Source organism: Trichosurus vulpecula, chromosome 6 (assembly GCF_011100635.1).
Source record: "Trichosurus vulpecula isolate mTriVul1 chromosome 6, mTriVul1.pri, whole genome shotgun sequence".
NCBI classification, from domain to species: domain Eukaryota; kingdom Metazoa; phylum Chordata; class Mammalia; order Diprotodontia; family Phalangeridae; genus Trichosurus; species Trichosurus vulpecula.
In genome coordinates, this window is record NC_050578.1 from 168830646 (window position 1) to 168849513 (window position 18868).

An 18868-nucleotide genomic window follows, 5' to 3' on the forward strand; every position below is an offset into this window, starting at 1 on the left:
TATTGGCTTTTAAAAAAAACACTTAGCTCCTGGTTTTATTAATTAAAAGGAGGTTTTTTTGTTTTCAATTTAATTAATCTCTGCTTTGATTGTCAGGATTTTTTTTAGTGTTTAATTGGGTTTTTTTAATTTTTGGGATTATCTAGTATTTTTAGTTGCCTCCCCAATTCATTCATCTGTTCTTCTTATCTTTTGTTAATAAAACTGTTTAGGGATATAAATTTTCCCCTTAGGAGTACTTTGGTTACAGCCCTGAAATTCTGGCATGTTGTCACATCGTTGTCATTATCTTTAATGAAATTATTTATTGTTTCTATGAGATAATACTTATAAAGCACTTAGTACAGTATCTGGCACACCACTGACAGTATGTAGATGTTATCATTATTGTTATTATTAGTTCTTTGACTTTACAATTTCTTTAGGATTAAGTTATTTACTCTTCAGTTGATTTTAATACTTTTGTCAGAGGCCCTTTATTAATGAGTAAACATTAAAAGAAATTTCTCTAAAAATGTTCTTCTTCAATAACAAGTAGAAAGCCAGCAATTAAACAGGAGAGAAAGTTATCCATATACTGATGACATTCAGTTTCCTTGCCTTGTAAATGTCAGATTTTGGAAACTTGGAGCTAAAGTCTTAGATATAAGTGCACTCTGGAGAATCACTAAATATACGTGGTATCTGAATATAATAGAATACTATTACACTATAATAAATTACCATAGTAAACAAATTACAATAAATTATGAATATAATAAACTCAAAGAAACATGAAAAATCTATATGAACTTATGCATATTGAAGAGAGTGGAAATATATACAGTGACTAAATGAAAATAACCCTAAAAATATCATAAAGCAGTTTAAATGTAATGGTGAATCTTAGTGCCAGATATATAATATAAATCACACTTTCTTCATCTCAGTAGAGATGGTGGACTGTCAGTACAGAATTCTGCATACATTATTAGTCAGATGCATTCACTATTATTTGGCTTTGATTGTTTTTTCCTCTAATATAAGAAGAAGGTATGAGAGGGGGAAGATAATTGAGAAATGACTTATGTATATGCAAAAAACCTGATAAGATTACAAATAAAATTCATTCTTTCAAATATTAATCATTTTTAAGCAAAAGACAAAATGTACTTGGAATAAAGTTATTATCCAAACTGGGCATTTTGTAATAATAATAAGTAAATATTTATGAGTAATTTATAAGCAATTAGTTTATTGTTAGAAGAAAAGAAGGAATATGCATTTATATAGCATATACTATGATGCCAGACATTGTGTCTTTAAGCACTTTACAAATATTTCATTTGATCCTCACAACCACCCTGGGAAATAGGTGCTGTCATTATTTCATTTTACAGTTGAGGAAATTGAGGCAAATGGAGGTTAAGTGATTTGCCCAGCATCACACAGCTTGTAAGTGTCTGAGGCCAAATTTGAATTCAGGTCTTCCTGAATCTAAGTACTCCATGTACTGCACCTAATAACCAAAAGGGCATATTTTAAAAAGTAGTAGAGAAACTGAGAAAGGGAAAAAGTCTAACTTACAAAATGAATGACTGAAATGTGCTACAGGAAAAGTGAAGGTGCTTATATAATTTGATGTAAAAAACTAAAAATTTTGACAATTGAAAATAGTGCACCCCACCTTTATTCTAAAAAAAAAAAACTACCTTTTTCAGGAAAAATGAACATGTCTGATCAAACCCAAAAAGGAAAAGTTACAAAAAATTACAACTGGATACACTTATTTAGCTCATTAGAAAAATTCTGCAGTGAATTGATCAACTTTCTGATTTTAAAAAGGAAGGTTTATAGTATCAGCCACTCTCTTTAGCATAATTCCTTTCTGTATAGTCAACACAAAAACCAGTATCCGAGTTTCAATTATTCAGTCTTATTTTATTTAAAGAAGATATAAGAAAGTACAAAATGCTATTTAGATTTTATATGTACAGGGTAAACTAAATACTTTTGAATATATGATCTGACAAAATTTGGAACAAATAAAAAACAAAAAAAATAAGCATAGCATAGTACACGTCACACAATAAAATATGCTTAACACAATTATTGTAAATAAGAACTAACAGATGACCCCAAAGACAGAAGGCATCTGCTCACCCTGGGCCAAGTTCCACAGACACATGTGATTATTTTCTCCTCTCTGGCAACCCTCCAAATAGCTATGGCTATTTTCTGAGAGCTTACAGAGCATCAGTGGCATAACGTGAAAACCAAATGGTCTTTGGAGGTATTCTTGAAGCTCATATAAGTTCTAATGCCTCGGTGGCAGGCAAGTAAAAAATGAAAAGTGAGCTAAATAAGGTTACGTGTATTTTAATAATTAGCATGACTGCTTTACCCATTACTCTAATATACACCAAATTAATCAAAATTAACCTGGTGATGCCATTAACAAGAAAATAAAATTCAACAAAAATTTAAAATCTAGAAATTTTCCTTAGATTTGTTGAATTGTTGTAATACGTTTAGTTGTTGGGATATTACTACAACCATGAATCAGAATGAAAGCCTCCAAATTTCTGTTCTACTAAGTTTGGCTTTGTGCTGGGCCATTGGATTATTATGAAAAAAAATGTTATTAAGCAGTAGGCATATGTGGCCACATAGACCACACACAGGACATTTATTCCATATTACTGACCTGAGCCAAATCCAGTTAGATTTGGGCTTTTCCCATTCATCTGCAGGGTGATGCACTATACAGAAAAAAAAAATCACTTTCCCTTAGAGACAAGTATAATCATCCAGATAGTTTCCTGAGTTTTCTAGATACTGAGAGAACCAATCACAAATCTATTTGGCTCCCCTTGAGAACCAGGCAGATATGTAAAGTTAGATACTTAGTTAGATACTTAGTTACTAAGATATTTAGATACTTAGTTTTACATCAGCAACTTGATGAAACTTTAGGTTTGGTTTCCTCTGAGGAAGTGCTTCTCTGAGAAGCAGTACTTCCAGGAAATCTGGATCAACCTCCTTATGTTCAGTCTTGAGGTCCCTTACCAGAGGCTACATCAGCTTTAGTGGAAATTATATTAGATGTGAGAAGTTTGGTGTTACTGAGAAGGTTCCAGAAGGCACCATGGGTGTTTTACAGCAAAAAAAAAAAAAAAAAAAAAAAAAAAGACTCATGAAATTAATTACCATACTCCCTTTCCTCCAAACTTGAGTGGTAGGGATGGTATACAAAGATTCTCATCTCTCATTTTGCTTTCTTTGGGGGATCTCTGGATTGGCTATATATATATATGGTTTTAAAATAAGTTTTTATTGATGTTTATTTATAACATCACCATAGCTTTCCCCAGCTTCTTGGAACCTGGCTCTCTCAAAGACTTAAATGAAAATAAATTTTCCACTAGGTCTACATATATACCTAAAAAAAATGAAGCAAGAGATTAAAAAATGAAATAAAAGCTCTAGAGGAAAGGATTGAAAGGGAGAATGGTAAACCCCACCCAAGAAATGGACTCCTTGAATGTTAGAATAGACCAAAAAAAAATCAGTTACTACATGAGACATCAAGAAATATTAGAACAAAATCAAAAGTTTGAAAAATAGAAGAAAATACAAAACAGTTGATATCAAAACAACTGGAAAACAGGTCAAAGAAATATCATTTAAGAATCATCAGACTCCCTAAAAACTATGATTTTAAAAAAACCTTAAATATAAGGGTGTGCTAGAACGAGCTCAAACTAGTTTATGGCTTAGGAGTACTGATTGTTAAATTTTCAATGGGAGAATTTATACCTCAGAATTCGGCAAACATTCCAAATCATGGCTTGGTTTGTTGTTTTGTTGGTTCTTGACTTTAAAAAGTTATAAAGAAAATGTTAATAATGCAGGTTAAACATAATGTGTTACATATACATTCCACCCCGCCCAGAAGCCCTCCAAGAACCAGTTGTTAAACATTTACTAGCCAACCACTGCCTAGACACTATATTTCACTAAATCATAAGTGAAAACTGTGTAGGTTTATTAGAATCAGCATGCAAATTATAGAAAGATCTCACAAAACATATCGTGAAAGAAACCCGAAAGGAAAAATCCCAGGAATATCACAGACAAAATTCAGAGCTCCCACCAAAGGAAAAAAAAATACTGCAAGTACCCAGAAAGACGGAGTTTAAATACCAACAATTCATGATCAGGATCACACAATACCAGGTAGAATTACTACAAATAAGAGGAGACCCTGGAATACAGCACTCCAAAAAGCAAAAGAAATGGGGTATAACCAAGAATAATTTACTCTGCAAAGCTGAATATAATCTTACAGGAGAAATGAACATTTAATGGAATAAAGGACTTTCAAGCATTATAAGGAAAAGACCAAAGCTAAATAGGAATCTTGAAATTCAAAACACAATTGTCTAGAGAAACTTAGGTAAGTTTATTTGAGCCAATGAAAAGAGCTCTATGATGATGCAGTGCTAAGATTATAAAAGGGGGAGAAGAAATAAGTAAAACTTTAATGTCTTTAAAAGGTATTGAGAGAATTACTAAATAAATAAAATAGCGGTCCTGGGGTTAAATTGGTTCTGCTCTAAGGGTTTGAAGAGGGGAAAGAGATAGCAGGATAAAAGAAATAGGCTACTGCAGGAAAGAAAACGGAGAACTTTTTATTTTTCACAATTGAAATGGGTGAGAAGAGAGTACCAACACAGAAGAAGGGGTAAAGACAACAGGCACCAGATAAATCTCACTTTTATCTGAAACACACACACACACACACACACACACACACACACATATTTTAGTGTAGAAACACACCAAACTCAACAAGAAAATAAGCAGGGATAGTGAGGATATTATGGGTTAACTTAAGGAGAATAATACTGGGAAGGGAACAGTTACAAGCAAAACAAACTTCCTGATCTTGAAAGGAAGAATTTAAAGGGGACATGGGGAGGAAGAGAAAAGACAAGAACTAGACAGCTGGGGAATAGCTGAACAAACCGTGAATGCAATGGAATATTATCATGCCATAAGAAATGATGAAAGAGACACTTTCAAAGAATCCTGGATAGTATGATCAGATAGAGAGAGAAATGAGCAGAACCAAAAGAACATGGACAATAATATTGTAAAGAAAACAACTTTGAAAGACAAGTACTCTGATCAATGCATTATATGACTCATTTTACTTGTCTATGCTTATGTGTTACAATGGTTATTTTTTCTTTCTCTCTTTTTTTAAATGTAGGGTTCTTGTGGAGAGGAGAAGTTTACAAAAGTGATGCCAAAAAAGAAAAGCTCTGCAACATTTTTCAAAATGCATGGAAAAAACAGAAAGAAGCACAGACAAGACTGTTTTGAGAATAACACGTGGAATTTTTTTAAAGGCCTACGAAATGGAGACATTTTCACATGGAATCCTCTTTGTGTTCTGTTATAAAAACACTCTTTTTGGAGGGGTGTTAAAGTTCAAAAAAATTTTTAAAAGCTCCCAATTATCCCCTTGCTACAGAAAAGTATACTACTGTTCAAACAATAAATATTTCTTCAGTGACTGTAACATACAAAGTACTATGTTATATGCCATGTTATATGGGGGTGGGCAGGTTATGGAAAAAAATATAAAACATCATCACTACCTTCAAGGAACTTACAAATTATTCAGATAAGAGCTATAGGATTCAAAGTAGGGAGAAATCTCTCAGCTGAAAAGGTCAGGGAAGGAAGCATGGATGAGGTGAAATTTGAACTGGGCCTTTAAATATATGCAGGATTCAAATGGGAAAACGGGAAGAAGTAATGCATTTCAGGCAAGGTGACCATTCTGAGCAAGAAATTAAAGTAGGAAAGCTCAAGTATTTGTGGAACAATGAGTTGAACTGGTATTAGTTTGGCTGGAAGGGACAATTCTCTCAGAGAACTAGGATCATAACACCAAATATTTTGTAGACAGGACTTCAGACATCATCTAGTTCAGTCCCCTCATTTTACAAATAAGGAACTGAGTTTCAGAGAGGTTAAGTGACTTGTCCAAGTTCACATACCAGCTCAGCCTGAATTCAAATCCATGTTATCTGATTCCAAATTCAAAATTCTTTCAACTGAACCAAATAGTAGAATACTAAGACTATACGCTGACAGGCACATTGCTTTATGTTACCTAGCAGGCTGAGAAATAAGTGTTTTTGTTTTATTTTGTTTTATTCCTGAGGAGCTTTCCTGACCTTTCTATACATCTTATGGTTCCTTGGATCCTAAAATTGGAGACAAAAGTTAATGTGGCCAATGGGAAACCATTAAAGATTTTTGAACAGGGAAAGAATATGACGGAATTTGGTAAGTTTAATCTGTTAACAATACACTAAATCTAAAAGTTATAACTGGAGAGGGAGAGAGAGAAAGGACAGTGGGGAAGGAATACACAAAGACTGGCAACCTGGATAATTTTATGAAAGTCATTAACTTCTTGAGATGATCATCATGCAGGGAAACTACCATGTTCTTCCACAAAAAGGGTTGTTGCAAATGATATCAGTGTACATTCTGGGTAGACTAGAGTTTGAACCCAGTTTTTATCATGTTATTGTATAGTATGCATAGATTTTTGAAGCTTGATATTACTAATTAACTCTGAGAAAATAACTTCTAGGTCTGTTACTAATTTGTTCCTACTTCATTACTAATTGTGAGCTATTTATAATGGATGTTTATAGTGTGTCATAGTTTCACTAACACATGTAATTTTTCTTGATTTGGTTTAGTTACATCTGTATAACTATATTTCAGCTTCACCAGATCTTATCTAATGATCATAATCAAACATTTGGTATTAGTTCAGCAATAACTTGTTTAAATAGTAAATTCTGTGAACCCTCCATCTATTCTCTTTGCTATTTTGCATCACTGTTAAGAGAATTATTGTCTTTATTATCATTTAACGTTTATTAAAGAAACAAAAAGTATTAGGCTCCACGACAAACAAATAAGAATCTTATTCTTAAGGCTATTATTGGCAGAAAAGATAAGATGAATATGACTGGTAACATAAAGAAACAGAATGAACAAAAAATTATTTACATCACTTATCCTAAATGACATAAAATTGTGGCACTTCATTTTTTTCTCTGTCCATATACAAAGCCATCAAAACACTTAATTTCTAGTGTCATAACTTTTTTAAATAAGGAATTTCAGTATCAATTTCTCTGTGCATATTGAAGATTAACAAATTAAATGTTATTTTCTAGCCTATGACAAAATCTACAATAATACTTCATTTACTGCCACACTTCCAGCAAACTAACCATGTTGAATACAGTAAACACATTAATAAGTGTTTTCAAAAGTCCTTCTGGCAGTAAGAAAAATATTTGTCATAAAATCCATGCACTTTTCTCCATAGGAGAGAAGCACAGCTATCCTTGGATCAGAATCAACTGGCAATGTATTATCTTTAAAACTGATATTAGTGATTTGGCAAATTCATTTATCTAGTTTTCCATGCTGACTTTCAATTGTTTCTAAGTTACAGACAGCAGAGTAGATGTAGTGAAGGGATGGCAATAAAAAGTGACAGCTTGACAACAAGCAAGCAGAAGAAATAGCAACCAGTAAAGTACAAACAGCTTAGGGATGCTTAGTGCAAAATCCACTAGTCATTTAAGGGTATTACAATATAATTCCTTAATAAAATAATTTTTTTATAATTATAACATTAAGTCATCATGAAAAAGTTAAATTCTGATCATTATACTCTGCTTACTAAAGCAGAGAAATACATCATTTTAGATATTTTCATTAAAACTATTAAATTTTAAGCTCAGTATTTAAAGTTTATGGTAAACTTTAGTTTTCTATAAAGGTCATTCACCAAAACACTTCAATGTTGAATAATGTTATGAATAATGAATGTTAGATAATAATAATGAATAATGTTAGATAGATAAACAACACTGACAATAAGCCATATTACGTGACAGTGAAAAATTTTTAAATGAAAGCCAAAAACACATAAAACAAGGGCTAAGATTTGCAACTCTTTTTTTCTGTTTCTGACTTTATCATATCCATTGTATGACTTAACACTTTAACTTTCCTTAAGAATTTTTAAAAGTTTGATGCCAATTAGAGATTGAGGTGAATGAAGTGAGCAAACAAGAAATACCTTGGCTTGAGAAATGCTCAAGAGGTAAACCCCAGAGAAGATGGTGACTCCAGCACAAATCCAGGTAAGCCTTGGAGAAAAAAAAAATGTCCTGGCTACAGCACTTCCGAAATACTTGAATAAATGAAAAGTTGGGAGGAAAGGATAGTAAGGAATATTGAAACCTTAGAAAAGATGGTAGAAAACCTCATTAAAGAACTGAATGCCCTAAAAATCAGAATGGACCAAAAAGAAAATGACTCAACAAGACATTTCTTTAACGGAAAGAGAATATGTAGGAATGGTTTACATGTTATGGGGGGAGCAAGGGGGAATGTGAAACACCAGCAGACTGAGAAAAAAGCCAGGGATTGAGCAGAGTGTGGGGCCTTGTTCCAGTCACTCCATCTAGAATAGAATAGCATACACCATACAGAGGGAACAGGCCAAACAGCATTTCCTAACCTATCCAAGAGTGACAGAAGGAATTGGCCTGAGTACAAAGAATTGAGAATTGGAGGCTATAAATGAGAAAAGGGATGGGGGGGAACCACCAAACACAATAAATAAATATTATGGGTTAAGAGAAGTCCAAGAGGTAAGTCCAAAAGAAGAGAATAACCCCCTAAAATTATAAGCATGGACTCAGAGGGAAAAAATGGCTGGGCCACAGGAACTACAAGATTGGCTAAAAGAAATGAAGAGGGGGAAAAATATTAATGAAATTGGAGCTCTGGAGGAAAAAAATGGAAAGAGAATAAATAGAATAGAAAGTAGAAAATCTCATAAGTAGCAGACTCCCTGAAGAATTAGGCAAATAGAACTCAATTACTCCACGAGGCAACAGGAAATATTAGAACAAAGTCAGAAGGTTGAAAAAATAAAAAATAACGTAAGGAATGATTATCAAAAACAACCTACCTAGAAAACTGGTTGAGGAGAAATAATTCAAAAAACTGGATCCTTGATTTCAAGAAATCATAAATGAAAACTGCTCAGATCTACCAGAACCAGAGGGCAAAAAGAAAAATAGATGTACCAATCACCACCACCTGAGAGAAACCTCAAATTGGGCAATCTCAAATCTTATAGTCAAAATCTAGAGCTTCCTAGTCAAATAGTTTAGCAAGTCAAATAGTTTAGCAAGGAGCCAGCAAAGAAGACCTAAAGTCAGGATCACACATGGCCAGGCTGAAATACTTTAAAAGGAAAGAAAATCTTGGAATATAAGATGCAAAAAAGCTAAAAATAAAGACATATAACCCAAAATAACTTAACCTGAAAAACTGAGTATAATCCTAGTTGGGAAGAAATGGATCCTTACCAAAAGACTTTTCAAGCATTTCTGATGAAAAGGCCAGAGCTGAATCAAAACTTTGAAATGTAAACACATTAGTGAAGAGAAAACTAGAAAGGAAACTACATTTAAGTAATTAGAAGCAGACAAATGATGATCAATTGCTTACATTCTTAATTGGGGGAGAAAAGGCAAATATCTTCATAATCTTATAGTATCAAAACGGTCACAGAGGGAGTTAAATAAGACAAATAGAGAGGCTGAGTTGGTTTTGTTCTGTTCTGTCAGTTCTAAGAGGAAAGAAAAATGAGGGGGAAAAGGAAAAAAAATTAGAGAAGAAATGAAAAAGGGAAAAGAAATTACTCTTCCTCATAAATGAAATACAAAAAGAGTATATGTACATATAGAAGGAGATGTGAGGCAGGTATCACATGAACCTCATTCTTATATGAACTGGACAAAGGAGATTTAAACAAACATGTACACACTGACTTAGTGTAGAAATACATTTTATGCAACAGGCAAAAAGGCAAGGACATTTCGGACTAGATGTCTAGTACACATCTTAAATTCAGCATGTCTAAAACTGAACTCATCATCTTTTCCCCTAACCCCTCTCCCTGCCCCTATCTTCCCTATTACTATAGAGGGCAACACCATCCTCCAAGTCCCTCAGTCTCATAATCTAGGAGTCATCTTCCACTCTTCACTATCTCTCACACCCCCCCCCCACATCCAAGCTGTGCCAAGGCCTGTTGATTTTATTTTTCCAATATCTCTCAAATATGCCCTCTCTCTCATCTGACACTGTTACCACTCTAGTGCAGGCCCTTATCATTTCACTGCTGGACTATTGCAATAGACTGCTGGTGGGGCTTCCTGCCTCAAGTCTCTCCTCACTCCAATCCATCCTCCATTCAGCCACTGAAGTGATTTTCCTAAAATGCAGGTCTGATTATGTCGTGTACACACTTCTACCCACCCCCACCATACATATACCTCCATGGATTCCTTTAAGGCTCAGGTAAAATCCCATTTTTTACTTGAAGCCTTCCCCAATCCATCTTAACTCTAGTACCTTCCCTCTGTTAATTATTTCCTATTTGTTCTGTATCTAGCTTGCTTTGTATATATTTGTTTGCATGTTGACTCCTCTATTAGAGGGCAGGGACTGTCTTTTGCCTCTTTTCATATCCCCAGCACTTAGCACAGTGCCTGGCACATAGCAAGTATTTAATAAATATTCATTGATTAAGGACAGGAAAGAGTCATCAGCAAAACAAATTTCAACTCTAGAGGAGGATCATAAAGTGGGATTAAAAAGAGATAAAAATGTAAAAAAAAAAAAAAGACATCAGGGCCTCTGCTTGGCTAAGAGGGAGGAACATGAGTCAAAAGAAATTGCTTCAATTATAGATTATGTGTTGAATAAATTCCTTCCTTTTCTATACCCCATTCTTTATTAGGAAAAGAGTAAAGAGAAAAGAGAGGAAAAAGCATGAGAGGTTGTAAAAGAGGGAAATAATAATCACAACAGTGAATGGGAAAAGGATGAACTCACCCATAAAAAGGAAGAGGGTAGCAGAATGGATTAGAAAACATAATCCAACAATATACTATTACAAGAAATATATTTTGAAACAGAACTACAAAGAATTAAAATAAGATAATTCGCTCATGGTTGGGCCAAGCCAATATCATAGAACTGTAGTTTAGGAGAAATTAAGACTGGGAGTCATCTGTATGGAGACAGAAAAGAGCCTAGAACACAGCCCTAAGAAATATCCACACTACTGGAGCAGAAGGTAGAAGATCATCCATCAAGGAAGACTAAAGAAAAGGGTCAGATAGGTAGAACAACCAGTGGCAAGTAATGCCATTAAAGTCAAACAGAAGTATCTAGCTGATGCAATCAGTTGGTATTATCAACACTTATCTATGAAACAAATTCCATCATTATTCCATAACATACTCAAAATATGTAAGAATATTTACTTAAAAGATTTTTGAAAGTAAAATTAATCCAAAATTATTTCCCCCTTAAATTATGGTATTGTAGAAAGGGTACCAGATTACAAGACCCAAGTTCCTGTTCCTAGTCTGATTACAACTGGCTATATAACCTCAGGAAAGCTACAACTTCTATGGAACTAATTTTTCTTAGAAACCACTTGGAGTTAAAAAATTCTTTAATGTGGACTCATGAATAGGCTAATATAACAAGCTTGATAAAGTCTTCAACTGATAAACTCAGTTCTTAACATTTTGAAAATTCTGCTTTCACTTTAAACATCATTTTAAAAGTTTCACTGAAGCAATTCCACCTTAGACGTTTCCTTGTAATACCTCATCATCGAGTACTTCCTTGAAGCAAAAACAACAACAAAACCCCACAAAGCCAAAAAAAAAAACAAAAAAGCAAAACAATTTAGTCTGACATTGTATGCAAAATTCTATACTCATAGTTCTCCATCTCTCTAATGACACAAGTAAAGTATGTTTCATCATCTGTTCTTGGGGACCAAACTTGGTTTATTTAACTTGAATTCAGCTGACTTTTAGTATATGACATTCATTGTACTTTCTATTTTTAAATGTTTCTTTTAAACACATATCCATTAAATTTTAACCACAGTTCAAAGTAAGCATGAATGTTACATTTTCTCACAATTTCCCAGGATTTCTACCTTCTCTTTATGAACTAAAAATCTCAGCTATAATTAATGGATGATGCCTTCATCTTTAGAGGTGACATTTTCTGGTGGAAAATAATTCAGAGAAAAATAAGTATTCTTTCACTTTTATTCTTAGAAAAAATGCTGCTATCATCTACCTGGAAGATAAGAAAACAAAGGAGCAAGTAAGTCATTTCTGCCCTCTGAGTTATCTATTTCTCCTCCCTCTTCTGGAGTGTTTCTATTCCTGCACTGTCTACATTTTTCTCAAAATTTAAAGTTCATCAGAATTACAGAAGCGTACAATAAGGGGTAGAGATGGGAAACGGACACAAATGGTGATAATAACAACAACCTCCTCAAAGTAAAATCCATCATTCATACCATGAGGAGAGGAAGGGCAATGGCAAAGTAGGGGAATAGCAACTAGGGTGATGATTGTACAACAGAGACTTCATGTGTACTGAAACCATTATGGCAGCTGTGAAGACCTGGCAAGAACACTGAAATGCTAGTGAACTGGATTCTGACAAGACCATTAATTATGTTAGCACTCCAGAGAAAGAGACAGGGCAGCACAAGGTCACAGGCTGGCCCTATTACAAACCTTCATAATGAGCAGCATGATACAGGAGACAGAGGGATAAGTAGTACTACTTTGTGTTCTGGCATCAACAATCAATCAATCAACAAACATGGGTTAAGTAATCACCTACACTAGAGCAAATCATAAATACTAATACTCCATCTGCTAGAAGTGAAATGCTTCAGTGCAGGTATTTAAAAGGGGGAAAACCCATAGGTGCAACGGAAATGGACTGAAGATGAGTATTTTCATTGTGTCAATATTATATCATAACAAACTTGGAAAATCTCACATTGCAGGTGACTTTTGGTCAAAGGTATCTTTAACTCTAAGTCACCCTGAAGACCAATCATGAAAATCATGAAAGGATAGTCATGAAAAATAACTTCATCCCTAGATGAGACAAAATAAGAAATGAAACTAAGCTACCAAAATCTAAAATATTCACTTGATGCAAACTCGAGAAATTATGACTAATAAGAGAAAATTATCTTATTCACCTATGTAATAATCTGTCGAACAAGAAACATGAAACAATAATAGCAGGTGGTGGCTTGTGCCTGGACCATTTCTATTTAAACCCCACTGAAAAATGATGAGAAGAATGGGGTTACACTTATGATGACAATAATAACATTTTCATCATCTGAGTAAATAAAACTATGCTTGCAAAGTCTGTACGTAACAGATCAGAGATTTATTTCACTACATTAAGACTTCACTCTCAGAGGTATGACATTACATTTCTTAAAATGTCTTAATATTTCGATACCATTTCCTCTTCACTCTCTGAACCATTTGGTCAGGGTAGTGTTGTGATGTATGGGAAAGAATGATAAACTTGGATTCAGCAAAGTTTCAATATCAGAACAAAATGAGATACTTGTAAGTCATTCAACAGTTAACCAAAAGGGATTTACTTAGCCATAACAGGAGAAGGATATTCAACAAGAATAGGCACCGAGGACATCTTGAGTTGATTCAGCTGAGTGAAGCTGTCTTACCTAAGGTACCCATTGTGACCTAGTAGCCAAGAATCAGAATGCCCCTGGAGTTCCTAATGGCTGCTTTGTACTCAGGTGACTGTACTGTCTTAAAAAAAAACAAAAACCCATTCCTATCAGCCATGAACAGACAGATTATCTAAATTCCACAACCTTTACCTCACTGCTGAGGGTGAAAGTTCCTTGATACATATGGATAGGTAGAGCCTTGTTCTGCCATTCAATAACAGGATGATTAGAAGGTCCTTTAAATAAGATATTCCAGACAGAGCCAGTGCCCAATTATTGGTTTCTGAGGAAAATGACCCTCTAGCTAAGCACAAAATTAGCCATAATTGTCTATCTGTACCCTGACAGTATCTCCTCTAGTCTTTCAGTACTTTGTGTCTGTACCTGATGTTACTCATTAAATGTAGCACCAGACGTGTATATCACTTCAGGAATATCTGGAACCATCTAACACTTAGCAGGAATGTAAGACAGCAAGCCAATGGTGGCTATTAACAAGGATCTAGAAACCTCGATTTTCCAAGTGGCAGACTTGGGAATTGTTGCATATTCATTTAAGGCAGTTCCTCAAATGACTGAGATGTTGAAGAAGAAGAAATGATGAAGCTCCTAAAGATAATGTTTTAAAATGGGAAATTTCATACAATTCATCAACATCGCAGTTGTCATGAGGAAAGCTTGGGCAACTGATTTCAGATAATTGTTTATTAATTCTAAAAGGTGCCAGAATGTCTCTTATGGGAAGATTTACATTTTCCTAGGTTAATTCTTGGTTCCAAATACCATTTTTTAATGTTTTCTAATTCTATAATAAAACCAATAATAAAGTACTGACGATCTTTTAAAAAAAAACCCCAACAAGTTAAAGTGTTCTTAATAGGAAAAACAAACCACAACAGACTCATATGCTTGACAAAGTGGTTATGACCTGGTGCTTTGGTGATAGCAGGGCTTTTTCTATGACAAAGAGCCAATGTTAAGGAATAACAGAATATGAACTAAGTTCCAAAACCTTAGAGAAATAGGATAGCTGAAGAAAATGAGCAGTATAATCACTTCATAAGTCATCAAGGAATAATGGAGTTTATAAAAAGTTTGGTGTGATATGATTTATAGAGAACTAAGGTTGGTCATACAGCAAGAGCAAAGAAGAACTGTTGGAAAGCCTGAATGAATTTTGTACTGGCAACCACAGAATGTTAGAAATCTAGGGGAAAAAAAAAGTCTTTAGCATATTGAGAGGAATCCCTATGGAAGATTTATGGATAGATGTGGATAAAAGTCACAATGGATGAGGTATAGATAAGTTATAATCTACACTGCTGGAAAAAGTAGCCATATCAATGAAATCACAGATTCATTGAAGTATTTGAAGTACGTTATAAAAATGAATAAGCTTTAAAAAAAAAAGTGAGAGGTGAATGAGCTCCTTGAAAGTTAACGCTCTAAAGCAATCATGCAGATAATTCTTTTGTGGGCTTATTTATTCAGTGGTTGAAAAGAGAAGGGTTGCCATCCTTGCTTGGTACTAACTTAAAATTATATTGTTCTTTTGCCTCTTTTTATATCTCTACTGCTTAGCACAGTGCCTGGCACATAGTAGGCACTTAATAAATGTTTATTGACTGACTGTCCCTAAAAACTTGTCTTCAAAAGCTTTAGCTAAGATGATATAATTTTAGTGATATCTTGGATCTGCAGATGTCATTTACAAAATGTCTTTAATAGTTGAAATTTCCCCTATAGTAAATATATTCCCTACTCCTGGTAAGTGTGACTCTTCAAGAATCTCTCCAAAGGGCTCCTTAAACTCTATCAGAGACTCCTTCCTCTCCTCTGTAAGCTCTTCTTAATGTAAAAATAATCTGGAATATTTTAAAGGGTTCTTCTCTGAATAAAACACAAATTCTGATGTTTGATTCAACACTCATTGTTTGTATTGATATGACATAGGCATAAAGAGGAAGAAATGACATAGTCTTTGCTTTCAAAGAGCCCACAATTTACTGTGTGTGGGGAGGTCAGGAGGGAGGATATGAGACATACAAATAAATATATCAGAAATATGTTAGACTATGAGGAAGTACATGAGACAAACAGTATCCTGAGAAATTTGAGGGAAGGATCACTTCTAGCTAGGGAGATCAGGAAAGTTTTCCTAGAGGAGACTATCTGTCCTAGGTCTTGAAATATTTCAATAGGTATATATGTGTGTATGTATATGTATATATATACATATGTGTAGGGGTGTTATTAAGAGTATTGAAGGGTCACTTTATAGGTGTAGGACTTTGTATATATAAATACACTGAGGAGGAGAGGACATACCAAGATTTGTGAACAATGAGGCGATCCAGTTTGGCCATAGCATACAGTTTGTGAAGAGAAGTACCACAAAATAAAGATGGGCAGGAAGACCGGATCAGTTTGTGATGGTAGTCATACATGTATAGTGGTGACACAAGAATTGATGTGACCACCAAGGCAGAGTATAGAGAAGAAGGCTAAGGACAAAGTTTTAGGGAAATAATTACAAGTTACTTAAAAAAACAGATTTAGAGTAATGACTCTAAAGTGTGTAAATCAGTTATACCAATGTTTCTTTCAAATCTGACTTTAGTAGGGAAGTACGGAGGAAATGCATAGGAGAAAATTGAATAAGTTGTCAAGGGAATCTAGATACTAAACTTCCCTCTCTGTACCCACTGAAATAGGCTGCCAAGTACAGTTTCACAGGGCTAGGGGTGTTGGTGAGTCCCTGCATAGTCTTAGCATTTTTTTTTAAGGAGGAACAGGTTAGGGGGTCCAGGGCAATGGGGAGACTAAGAGGTTGATACTTGAAAACCAATGATATTATACGTTAAATGTGTGTGTGTGTATACATATACACACATATGTATATATGTGTGGATATAGATATTGATACAGTTCTGGAAGTCTTCTGGTTAGCAACCATGTCCTGTTTTAAATTTTAAAAAAGTCAATCTGCAAGAGTATACATATAAACACATCAAGTTGTTTGTTTTTTCCCCACTTTTAAAAATACATTGTTAATATTCCCTAAAAACACACAACCTAATTGTAGCAATTTGACTATTGGAAGTATATCTCAAACAAAAATGAAATTCATCTGGTTAAAGTACTTCACACAATTAAGAGTTTTCTAACATGTTTTTTGCTATCATCCTTAGCAAAGATCTGTACAAGAAATAATGAGAAATACTGTTGTTTGCCCAATCTTTTAAATCTAATACAGTAAAAACCTAATTAATTTAGACTCCACTGATTCATTTGTGCTAACTGCCATGGGATTGGTGAAATCTGTATAGAAAACTCTTTTCCCATAAAGGGGGTGGGAAAGGGGCAAAGAGAAATCAAAAGGATGAAGAGTGTTTAATTAACTTAAAACAATACTTTAAAGTATTTTTACATACAAAATCGATATGCTAATTACAAATTGCTCAGATTTTCATTAAAGCAGCCCTGTTAGGCTCCCTACTAGTCAAGGTGTTAGCCTAACTCTGAAAGTATTATGTGAACTTTACTTACTAAATAGCCTGTAATTCTGACTTTCAGTAATTCAGAGTGCTTGTCCCCAAGTCCAGCTTTACTATATTTAAAATATAAAACCCAGATATCTTACATTTATAGAGAATTTCATCCAATAGGTGCCTAGAATCAAGAACTAGTTCTGTATTTGATTTTCTCCTAGTTGTCAAATAACTTGGAATAAAGCTATTCATCTGTTTAACAAAAAGTACCTAGCAGCTGCATGAAATAAAAATAGTAGCACAGTAAGAGCTAACAAGTTCCTTTTATATTTTTCACTTTAAAATTATACATTGAAATTTTCTTGAATACATTTCAAGTATGCTGCAAGGTACAAAGTACCTTAAAAAATAATCTTTTGGGAGGGGAAGGAATTATTAAAAAGAAAAAATGTTTAAAACTATTAGAAAAGAAAAAGAAGATTTCACATCTGTGCACAGGTGTCAGATTTTTTTTTTTTAAACACAATGCCTGGTATAAAGTTGATGCTTAATAAATTTTAGTTGCCTTGATTGGACCCTGTGGATGGTGAAGAAATTGTGAAAGGGTTCCAGGTTTTTAAAGAGATATTTGCAAAGGTCGGGGAGGAAGAGCAAGAAGCCAGCCCTTCACCTTGCAGTCATGCTGGCTGGCCGCGGACGCTCATCGCATTGAACTTTTCTAAGTTGAGGGTGGCATGAGAGGGTGTTCCTTCCCCACTGTTGAAGTTTCCAGAGCCCCATCCCGCGGAAGGTAGGAGGATGCTTTGGACGCTGGATTGCTCCTCCCAAAAGGAGGTTTGGGGGACAATTTGGAGAGCCCCCCGCCGCGGGATGAGGGGGCGTGGAGAGAAGTTTAAGGGGTCTCCCGCCCCGTTCGCCCACGTGGAGTCCCTTCCCCGCAGGGATCGCGATCGCCCCCGCCCCAGCCTCATCCCCTCCCACCCCCGGGTCCGAACCTCTGGGGGGATGGAAAGTGAAGCTCTCCCCGTGCAGCTGCTGCTGCCCCCGACTGGAGGCGATCACACTTACCCCAAGTCCTGCTTCCGAGGCAGCAGGGGTAACCGAGGGGGAGGAGGAGAGCAGAGGGGGGGAGGGAGACGAGGAGAGGAAGAGAGGACGAGGAGGGGGAGGAGGAGGAGTTAGACTAGGGGATGCTGCTCAGCCTCTCCTCGGGCCCCCCACACACCTGGCCCGGGGGCTGACTCCTTGACAACTCCTTCCTCTGCAGGAAGCCTAAGCCCCCGGGGTGGGGGACGGCGGCGCCACCCCGGCACCCCTCCCTCTCCCTTTAAGGCGGACCGCGAGGAGACCAGGGAGGGAACGCTATCTGTGGCCCAGAGGAGGGGGGGAGGGGCGAGGAATTCGGTCCCGGCAGGATGGGCCCCTCCCCACCCCTTACCCCCCCCCCCGGCCTGGCCCCTCCCCCATCCCGGCCCGGCCCCTCCCCCCTCGCCATGGCGCTCCGGTGGGGCGGGGCTGAGGGCTGGGCGCTAGGCCGGTTGTAGAGCGCGCGGGCTGCGTTCTGTTTACCCGTCAGGCCAACCGCCAGTGAAGGCGGTTTGTGGTGGCCTGGAAGAAGGGTGGGGGGAGTAGAGTTACAGGGGAGGGCGGGGAA

General features: G+C 35.8%; 1 protein-coding gene across 1 annotated transcript in view; it reads right to left on the bottom strand.

Moving 5' to 3' along the window:
• The window catches only part of KLHL5 (kelch like family member 5), a 127087-nt gene extending 108498 nt beyond the window's left edge, over nucleotides 1-18589 (bottom strand). The window contains exon 1 of the mRNA XM_036765512.1: nucleotides 18283-18589. The gene's annotated coding sequence lies outside the window, so the exon portion shown is untranslated. The remainder of the gene's footprint in view (nucleotides 1-18282) is intronic.
• Nucleotides 18590-18868: the final 279 nt, after the last annotated feature.